The sequence below is a fragment of the Gobius niger genome (genome assembly GCF_951799975.1).
Source record: "Gobius niger genome assembly, chromosome: 1".
Classification (NCBI taxonomy): Eukaryota; Metazoa; Chordata; class Actinopteri; order Gobiiformes; family Gobiidae; genus Gobius; species Gobius niger.
In genome coordinates this window covers 69,185,475-69,196,713 of record NC_136852.1, presented here as the reverse complement: position 1 = coordinate 69,196,713, position 11,239 = coordinate 69,185,475, and positions in this window count along the sequence as shown.

Below are 11,239 nucleotides of genomic sequence, written 5' to 3'. Positions count from 1 at the left end.
GGACCAGAGGAGTCCAGAGTCACGTGTGAGGACCAGAGGAGTCCAGAGTCACGTGTGAGGACCAGAGGAGTCCAGAGTCACGTGTGAGGACCAGAGGAGTCCAGAGTCACGTGTGAGGACCAGAGGAGTCCAGAGTCACGTGTGAGGACCAGAGGAGTCCAGAGTCACGTGTGAGGACCAGAGGAGTCCAGAGTCACGTGTGAGGACCAGAGGAGTCCAGAGTCACGAGTGAGGACCAGAAGAGTCCAGAGTCACGTGTGAGGACCAGAAGAGTCCAGAGTCACGTGTGAGGACCAGAGGAGTCCAGAGTCACGTGTGAGGACGAGAGGAGTCCAGAGTCACGTGTGAGGACGAGAGGAGTCCAGAGTCACTCGTGAGGACCAGAGTCCAGAGTCACGTGTGAGGACCAGAGGAGTCCAGAGTCACGTGTGAGGACCAGAGGAGTCCAAAGTCATGCGTGAGGACCAGAGGAGTCCAGAGTCATGCGTGAGGACCAGAGGAGTCCAGAGTCACGTGTGAGGACCAGAGGAGTCCAGAGTCACGTGTGAGGACCAGAGGAGTCCAGAGTCACGTGTGAGGACCAGAGGAGTCCAGAGTCACGTGTGAGGACCAGAGGAGTCCAGAGTCACGTGTGAGGACCAGAGGAGTCCAGAGTCACGTGTGAGGACCAGAGGAGTCCAATCATTTTTTCACTCAAACTTGGCTGTAAATACTGTTTAAAGTGATGCTAGCCCACAGTTAGCTTTGCCTGTTAGCCTGTTAGCTTCTGATTTGTTAATCCATTAGTGTGTATTGGTTGCTCCGGTCCGGTGGCAGCTAAGTTGCAATTGTAGCTTTCTGGCCAGAGACACCAGAGGGAGATGAAAGACCCCCCAATCATCCCATAAACACTTGTATTACCCCCAGAGGGACTACGGAAAGGATTTATTAAGGCAAACAAGTCACTTAATTTTATCCCGTCTTCAGCGTTGCGAGTTCCAGCATGTCTGGCTCTGATTATTTATTGAAATAATATTGCACAGATAGCTGGGTTTAAACCGTGGACCTTTGGGTTGACTCCAAGTCCAACTACTAGTCATTGTCAGTCAGCTCCATCTGGTTCTGTAGGTGGAGCTAAAGGGAGGGGTGGGGAGATCTAAAATCCAAAATTGCACTAGCACATGAAGAACCTGAATTTTGGACGATCATATTTCTGCAGTGAATATAAACGCATCAGATCTGATTATTGGGTTATCTGACCTGGAATTTTTGTACATTTTTTTCAATAGCATAAACCACTTACATGGAAACAGGTGGCAATAAATTGAATTGAAGTTTGAGTGCCCTTCCTTCATACTCAGCCCTGATCAGTTCAGTATGTTGCGCCCCTTCATATTGTGATCCCAAAACCTTTACCAGCATACTACAGAGTCCATCTCCATTGTGAATGCATAAGGCCAATGTTTTTCTAATGTACATTCCTCTTGCATGTCTCTCCTCATGCTCCTTAGCCTATTCTAGTGTCTGTTTTTGTGCATTTGTGTCCCCCGGGTTTCATCGCGTTTGCTTTGTGCTGCCGTGGAGAGCCTCTGAGTCCCCCAGCCTCTCCCGCTAAAGTGGCCCTCTACAGCCAATTCAATATCCATCCCGCCGCAATAGGCGCTCTCATTCAGGCGTGCGTCCGCGGCCTTGTTAGCCTACGCTTTTGTGAAACCGGCCTGAAGATTTACTAATTTAATTTGCTTATTTTAACAATGCTGCTAACCGAGGCTGCTTTGATTTAGGATTTTTCAAGCTGTGGCGCAGGTGCGGCTGGCGGGACGCCGATTCCTGTCCAGTTTTATTCCAATTAGACACTGCATGTTTGCGTATAAGCTCGAGTGCATTTTCTCCAGTTAGGCTTTACCCAAATCTAAAAGCTTCTGGACTGGAGCTTAGAGCCTATAGGTCAGTGTAACGCCTCATTTGAAAGCTGAGATCTACAAAGCTGATCGAAACAGATGTTTTACCTCATGTTGTCTTCATTTTTTTCATCTAATTCTTTTCTGCTTTTTTTTTTTGGCTTTGTTATTGCGTTTTTGTCACATTTTGCCACTTATTTGTCAAGTTTTTGTAACCTTTTTGCTGCTGCACTTTCATCACGACCAAGACCATTCTCACCTTTCAGAACTGCTTTTACCTTATTAACCTTGGCGGCCTCTGTGCTCCTCCTGCAGGGGTCTCCTAGTCATTCATGAAGGACACACTCATGGTGAGGCGTCTTTCCAGTATACGGCCCTCGCCTCTGGAACGACCTGAGGAGGAGCTCAGGGCCTCAGAGAACGTTCATGTTTTTAAGAGCAGGCTCAAGACTCACCTTTTTAGCTTAGCCTTTCGCTGATATTTATGCTCACAAGGCCTAATTATGTATCTCAGCACTTTATAACTACTATTAATTGCTATTTAATTGTTATTATTGTGAAGCTATTATTTGATTTTAATTTATTTTAAATTTCCTCTGGATGAGCCCTCTGCCTCGGGAGGGTGATTGGCTGCCGGGGTGCTGTCCTGTGGGTGTCTGGATGGAGGTCCCGATGCAGACGGCCCCTTGGATGGTGTTTCCCAACCTGGTTCATCTGTACTGAGCCTTATGTCCATTGTGTCCATTGTTTTAGTGTGTGGGGTGTATTGTGTGATGCGTCTCTGGGGAGGATGGGGCGGGTGTGATTGTGACAATGTGTTTGTATTTGTGGGAGGAGTTGGGTGTGAGGGAATTTGTGTTGCATGAAGTGTATGAAAAGTGCTTTATAAATAATGATTGATTGATTAAAAATGCTATGAAAAAGCAACAAAAAAGTTAAGGTTAAAGTTAAGGGGACCCATCTGTGGAGCCAGGCTGGTGGTCAGAAACACCTGGCTGGAGGATTCACCTATTGTACATGTTTTTAGTGGTAGAGGAAACCGGTGTACCCGGAGGAAACCTACGCAGACACGGGAAGAACATGCAAACTCCACACAGAAAGGCCCTGGTGGGATTCGAACCCGGACCTTCTACGTGTGAAGCACGAGGGCTAACCGCTACTACCGCGCTGCCAGTGACAAAAAAGTGACAAAAACGTGCTGAAAACACGGCAAAAAAGCAATGAAAAAGCAACAAAAAAACGACAAAAAGAGACAAAAATTGACGCTTCATAAATATGACAAAAACACAGCGACAACGTGATAAAAAGGTCACTATCATTTTTGTAGGTCTTAGCTTTGAAATGAGGCATTACACTGAATAAATCATCGCCATAATGTGAGATAAATTTGAGAAATGTCTTAAAGCAATAATAATTCTTATACAAATTTACGCCTCTCACCTCAAAAAGCTTCAAAGCAATAAAATAATCCAGTACAGATGATGGCTTAAGAACCTTTGTCCACAATAGCACTTTTGTTGAATGAATCTGTGATGAGAAGCTTTTTTACCTAATGGGAGAATGAGTTTACACTTTAAGTGCACCTTGACCTTAGAAAGAACAGGATGTGAGAGCAGGATTTATGTGGAATGCTTAAGAGCCAATTTTGGTTTCAAATGCCATAGAATTACAGCATGTTCATTTACACTCAGTGCCATCAAAATGCTCTGCATCTGTTTAATTACCTATTTACTTTTTTTTTTACAATATGGCGACAAAGAAAGGTATCACAAAAATATTCTATACTGCACATAATGCTAAGTTATATCTATAGGAGAAACATCTGTTTTAGCCCCTTTGGGTGAAACAGAAGTTCTCGTCCATTGAAATGAATGGGCAGATCATCGTCAAATTTACGTATAAAAAAAAAAAAAAGTCTGAGAAGGTAATTCTGTCCATTTTTTATGTTGGTATTAAATAAGAGGAATGAAGCCCACGTTGAAGTTTTCTAGATTGATTCAGCAACTAATCTATTAAGTTATTGCTAACATTTAAGGGATATTTCAGGATTTTTGACATAGGGCCTCATTTCCTAGTCTTTTTACATATACATCTTAACAAATTCTAGTTAAAACAACAGTTCTGCACTGAAACTGCATTTAACACGCAGCCATTAACTTTGTTAGTCAAAAAAATGTGGTTTTGTACCTTTTGTATGATTTTATTATTTATTATTATAACCTCTACACCAGGGGTAGGCAACCTCAGGCCCGGGGGCCAAATCCGGCCCTCCAGCACAGAACCTCTGGCCCCCAAGATGGTTATGTGAAATAATATTGTGCAAATAAGAGATCAAATACCTGTTAAAGTCTAAAAATGAGAGAATTAGTGTCAGTGTTTTAAAAATGTCCTGTCAGAACATCCCGCTTGGTCATATATAATGTTAAACAGTGATTCTCAACTGGCGGGACTCAAAAGTGGGTCATGGAACCATTTTCAGTGGGTCTCGAGTCTATAGGGAACATTTATTCAATATTTTCCCTCTGAAACTGCATGGAAACACTAACTGTGTGTTAAAATCAATGTTATTGGGTTGTTTTTCAGTCTTAAAGGCATATTTACTGCTCGTTCAACAAAAACTTGTGTGGAAAATACAATATTTTATACGATGTATGACAAATTGCAGTTTTATTTGGGTCCTCGGCTCGTCATCCGAGGGTAATGGTGGGTCCCAAAGCCGCTTGGGAACCACTGATGTAAAACATTGGCATTTGCAGTAAATAGTTCTTTACTTTAGGCGACAATGTTGAGGTTTTGGCAATGATGAAAATCGGCCTCCACAATGCAAACTTGGCCCTGCTCTACACCGCCTGAACCAAGCACATTATCTCCAGTTTGGCTTTACCCCAATTAAAAAGCCTCTCCGAAAGAATCATCAAAATTGTGACCAGAACGAGAAGAAAATGTGATGAAAGTGCAGGGAAAAAGATCCCGTTCAGACCAGTTTTGTAGGCCTTAGCTTTAACTCTGGCCTATGGGCTGTACGCTCCAGTCGAGAAGGTTTTAGATTTGTGTAAAGCCGAGCTGGAGAGAACGGGCACGGTTAAAGGAGGAAAAACAGTGTATTTCTCCAGGCCACCATTGTAGATTTGAGGTTTTTGAAGGATTTGCCAAACTGAACCAAACCAAAGCTCCTTCAGACGCCTGCCGTAATCTGGTGTGCATAATCACTTAGCAACAAGGCTCCAAACGTGCGGCGACACCGAGGAGCCAGGCTGAGAGGATTCCACAGGACTGGCGTGCACTGGGGAGCTCACACACTTCACACATGACACAAAGACATGCAGTATTAGAATGTGTGGTCGTTCAACAGAGACACTAATAAAGGCATGGGCTCTATAGAGTGTCTAGATTTGTACATTTTAGGTTTTGAGGTTGTAATGGGTCTCTAAGTGAAATCTTATTCTTGAAGTCAAGTGTAAATTGGAAAGTGCCATTTGGAAAGTGCTGGTGATTTCCTGAGTGGACACACGGAGCTCGGACTGATTGAGCTGCTCATTTTGAAAATGCACGGGGTTCATGAACAAGAGCATTTCTGCCTGGTAATTGGACTGTGCAGCTTCATTAACGTTTAATTGAAATCGCACTCGTGTGGCTTTTACAGTCAGGGCTACAGTCGGGAGTCAGGGCTGTGCGTCCGGTTTAGAGCACAATGGCAGACTTTGGTTTGTGGAATTATGCAGCAGTTTATCTCAAAGGTTCATGAAATATAATCGTAATAGCATTTTTTATATATGTTTTTGTGTGATTGCTGTGGCACGTTTTCTGACATGTGGGAAAAGGTCACAATCATCAGATCTAAAAATGTAAAACCATCATCGCTCAAGGACAATTATAAAAGGGGGTGGCAGATGGTAAAGCGGGTCTCATGATCGGAAGTTTGGGGGTTCAAATCCCACTTCCTGAAGGTGCACGCTGTTAGCTTTGCCCGTTAGCCTGTTAGCTTCTTCTTCGTGATTCCATTAGTGTGTATTGGTGACTCCAACCTGGTGCAGGCAAAGTTTTTATTTTTTTTAAATTTAAGGTTTACATAGAGTGAGCGACAACTAAGATAGCCAGGGGGTACGGGGTAACGACATGAAATCATACAAAAGGGGAGAAAAGAACAACAACAAAAAATAAAAAATAAAGATAAATAGAATAAAGTAAAGAGTAAATTAAACGCAGCTAACAGGTTTCTGCAGTCAACATCTGGTCAAAGAGTCAAAAGTCTCTTCCAGCTCATATGGACTATGGTCCAACCATTTCCTCACAAAGGCATCCAAAAGTGGCGACAACATTCAAAACCATGAGCGCCATGCCGGTCAGCAGAAAGGACTTTCAGCCATGAAAACAATGTGGCAGGTTCGTGAGTTCAATCACCATTAGATAATCACTGAAATATGTTTGCATCGAATACACCAAATCTCTCACAGATATCATAAGTTTTAACAGCTTTGTGATTATCCAATGACGAAATGGAGCAACCATACAGTTGTAAGCTTTTTTGAAAGACAGAAAAGATTGGCTTTTTCCCAGAGAACTTGAATTTATGGATACAATTTTTGCCTGAAGCAACAACAGGTTTATAATAAAGGTTTTCTCACAGTTTGTGTTTTCAGAGAAGAAGCCAAATATCACATGGTCATAGTGCAGATCATATTTCATCTTAAGCTTAACAAAGATAAATCTGGACAGGTCTTTCCACAGTTTTTGTGTGTACTCACAGTGCCAAAAAATGTGGGACACTGTTTCGGGTCTCAGAGAACATAACGAACAGGATGCATCGATGTCTTTTTTAAACTTAACCATATTCTGCTTCACAGGGTAAATTTTGTGCAATAGGTTTTGAGGGGGCAAACTGTTTCACTAGTCAAATCGAGACCTCTGCAGAGACTGACAGCCCCATGGTGCAGGCAAAGTTGCAATTGTGGTTTTCTAGCCAGAGTCACCAGGGGGAGATGAAAGATCCTCCAATCATCCCTTTAACACTTGTATTACCCCCACGGGGACTATGGAAAGGATTTATTAAAGGGATATTTCAGGATTTTTGACATAGGGCTACATTTCCTCGTTATCCAGCAGAACTAAGCAACTTGTTTACCTTAAAGGGATATTTCAGGATTTTTGACAAAAGGCCTCATTTGTGTTGATGATTTCTGGAGATATTTTCTTTTTGTAATTCATGCAGTTCTTACGTTTGAAGAGTTACGTGGCGCTAGGCTAGTGCAAGGCTAGCGCATTTCTACAATATCAGCTAGCCTGCATTAAACACAGTCTGACCCGCTCCACAGTGCACCTGAGGCAAATCACTCATAACGCCAGACTAACCATGTAAATGTCTGTGTCGATAGAATAATTTAAACCATTTTGCATTTAAAATAACTTATATTTGAGCAGCATCAGCTTCGTGGTTGTATAGGCTACGCGGCGGCGGAGTGATCTGCTAGAAAATAGTCCCTCAAAATGCGATCATTCATTTTGATGCAAGGTCAGTTCCAAACATGATTCTATGGACACAGACATTTATATGGTTAGTCTGGCGTTATACGTGATTTGCCTCAGATGCTCTGTGGAGCGGGTCACACTGTTTTTAATGCAGGCTAGCTGATACCATAGACATGCACTAGCCTAGCACTAGCCTAGCGCCACGAAACTCTTCAAACGTAAGAACTGCATGAATTACAAAAAGAAAATATCTCCAGAAATCATCAACACAAATGAGGCCTTTTGTCAAAAATCCTGAAATATCCCTTTAAGGTAAACAAGTTGCTTAGTTCTGCTTTAATTCAAGCACTTTTCAACCATTTCACTAAGATAAAACAGCACTTTTTCCAGTGTATACACTTACTTCTGAAAGACACAGACAGAAATAAGCTACTCCTGCTCTATTAAGGTGGATAACAGGCTGGTCTTAAACATGAAGTTTAGGATTCTTACATTTCTGAAGTGAATGTAAAAGCGTTAGATCATATTATTGGGTTACAGACTTTTTCTCTGACCTTTTCTCTGATCATGTAAACGTTTTTAGCGTGAGCAGAGTGTTTGCTCTGTGAGTGACGATCTTCAGAATTAAAGCTTTGAGACCTTTGTGCCAAAGCTCAGAACTGTAAAAGGAAAAGGCTGAATCAAATTTAGCACATACAAATGTTTAATTATGACAGTGTGAAACAATAACAAGGTAGAAGAGAAGGAATAAAACATATGCTGTGAAATGCTCAAAGATGTTATTGCACTTCTTATTAGACTATTAGATTAAATGCCATGAGCTGTGAAAACATTGTGACCTGTTTCATTAAACTATTATTTTGGACATTTCACAGTAACAATTGTTTTTAAAGTTTTTCTTCAAAGATAGTTTTTTTTCCCCTCACAAATCTTAATATGACAAATGTTTATCATTTTATCGCAATTTCCACATAATGTTTATTGAAACAGACGAGAGTACACACATCTCACACACAAACCCTTTTCTTAATAACCGCTGAGTTCTTACCCCATAATGGACACTAGTGTTACAGCTCAGACCCAGATCTGTGTCCTCAGACCTGTGTCCTCAGACCCGGACCTGTGTCCTCAGACCCAGACCTGTGTCCTCAGACCCGGACCTGTATACTCAGACCCAGACCTGCTGTATCCTCAGATCCAGACCTGTGTCCTCAGACCCAGACCTGTGTCTTCAGACCCAGACCTGTGTCCTCAGACCCAGACCTGCTGTATCCTCAGATCCAGACCTGTGTCCTCAGACCCAGACCTGCTGTATCCTCAGACCCAGACCTGTGTCTTCAGACCCAGACCTGTGTCCTCAGACCTGTATCCTCAGACCCAGACCTGCTGTATCCTCAGACCCAGACCTGCTGTATCCTCAGACCCAGACCCAGACCTGCTGTGTCCTCAGACCCAGACCTGCTGTATCCTCAGACCCAGACCTGCTGTATCCTCAGACCCAGACCCAGACCTGCTGTATCCTCAGACCCAGACCTGCTGTATCCTCAGACCCAGACCCAGACCTGCTGTATCCTCAGACCCAGACCTGTGTCTTCAGACCCAGACCTGTGTCCTCAGACCTGTGTCCTCAGACCTGTGTCCTCAGACCCGGACCTGCTGTATCCTCAGACCCAGACCTGCTGTATCCTCAGACCCAGACCTGCTGTATCCTCAGACCCAGACCTGTGTCCTCAGACCCGGACCTGTGTCCTCAGACCCAGACCTGTTGTATCCTCAGACCCAGACCCAGACCTGCTGTATCCTCAGACCCAGACCTGCTGTATCCTCAGACCCAGACCTGCTGTATCCTCAGACCCAGACCTGTATCCTCAGACCCAGACCTGTGTCTTCAGACCCAGACCTGTGTCCTCAGACCCAGACCTGTGTCTTCAGACCCAGACCTGTGTCTTCAGACCCAGACCTGTGTCCTCAGACCCAGACCTGTGTCTTAAGAGCCAGACCTGTGTCCTCAGACCCAGACCTGTGTCTTCAGACCCAGACCTGTGTCCTCAGACCCAGACCTGTGTCTTCAGACCCAGACCTGTGTCCTCAGACCCAGACCTGTGTCTTCAGACCCAGACCTGTGTCCTCAGACCCAGACCTGTGTCTTCAGACCCAAAACTGTATCCTCAGACCCAGACCTACTGTATCCTCAGACCCAGACCTGCTGTATCCTCAGATCCAGACCTGTATCCTCAGACCCAGACCTGTGTCTTCAGACCCAGACCTGTGTCCTCAGACCCAGACCTGTGTCTTCAGACCCAGACCTGTGTCCTCAGACCCGGACCTGTGTCCTCAGACCCAGACCTGTATCCTCAGACCCAGACCTGTGTCTTCAGACCCAGACCTGTGTCCTCAGACCCAGACCTGTGTCCTCAGACCCAGACCTGTGTCCTCAGACCCAGACCTGTGTCTTCAGACCCAAACCTGTATCCTCAGACCCAGACCTACTGTATCCTCAGACCCAGACCTACTGTATCCTCAGACCCAGACCTGTGTCTTCAGACCCAGACCTGTGTCCTCAGACCCGGACCTGTGTCTTCAGACCCAGACCTGTATCCTCAGACCCAGACCTGCTGTATCCTCAGACCCAGACCCGCTTGTCCTCAGACCCAGACCTGCTGTGTCCTCAGACCCAGACCTGCGTCCTCAGACTGCATGCAAACCCGACTTACAGACTGAAGACCGATGTCCAGGACCTAAATACACGTCTCAGGAGGATATTGCCACTTTCTTTCTCAAAAATAGCCTTTTTCTTAATCACGCTCTTGATTTTCTTTTTGTCAGGAGGATTTGTTGATAAGTCATGTCCAGCCTTCTTTTACCCAGATAAATAAGAAGACGGCGAAATTTGGGCATTTACTGCTTTATTCCAACACTAAATTAATATTTGCTCATTTGAACGTGCGATTTCAGGGCACCCTTGACTTTCTTGCCAATTCTTAAAATAGTGCCTATTCCTTTCTGAAGTGCTGAGATTTACAAAAAAAAATCAACTTTCTCCGTATTTTTTTTTCTCCCTTCAGTGACACATGGTAGATGTGTCACGGGGCTTCTCTCAAAAAAAAGAAGCCCCGTGCGAGTGAGTGCGCGTGGGTGTGTGAAAACAGCACATGTGCGCGCACCTCCTGCCCACTGGCGGGACAGCCATCTGACCTTTCGCTTCGATCCGCTTCTCCTGCTGCTTCAGATCGGAGCCATGAGGAGGCTGGGACCGGGCTCGGGACCGGGGCGGTGGACACGGTCACGCTCCTCTGGTCCGCTGCGCGCGTGCATGTAGGAGGAGGGGGGGGGGGGGGGGTCACTGACTGGTGCCCCCGTCACATGAGTGGTAAGTGTGATGGCATTGATTTTAGATGATGTAGGGAGTGTTGGTGAAGGAGGTGCAACATTGACACCCGGTGGACAAATGATGAAACTAAGATTTGAGAGGTTCCACCTTTTAAGCATAAAAGTCTGTATTAACCTCTTAACCCCCACCTGAACCGAGCACATTTTCTCCAGTTTGGCTTTACCCCAGTCCAAAAGCTTCCGGAAAAAAGCTGTGAAAATAGCAACAAAACTGAGACGAAAACAATGATGGAAATGTGACAAAAAAGTGAGAAAACATTGGGAAAAAAGTGAGGAAAAATTGATGAAAAAGTGGCAAAAATGTCACAAGAAATTGCCAAAAAAATTACGAACAAATGACAAAAATCTGACGAAAATGTGATAAAAATTTGACCAAAAAATGACAAAAATGTGACCAAAAAATGACCAAAATGTAACAACAAAATTACAAAAATTTGATTTTAAAAATGGACAAAAAAATGACAAAAATGAGACAAAAAATGACAAAAAATTTTACAAAAAAT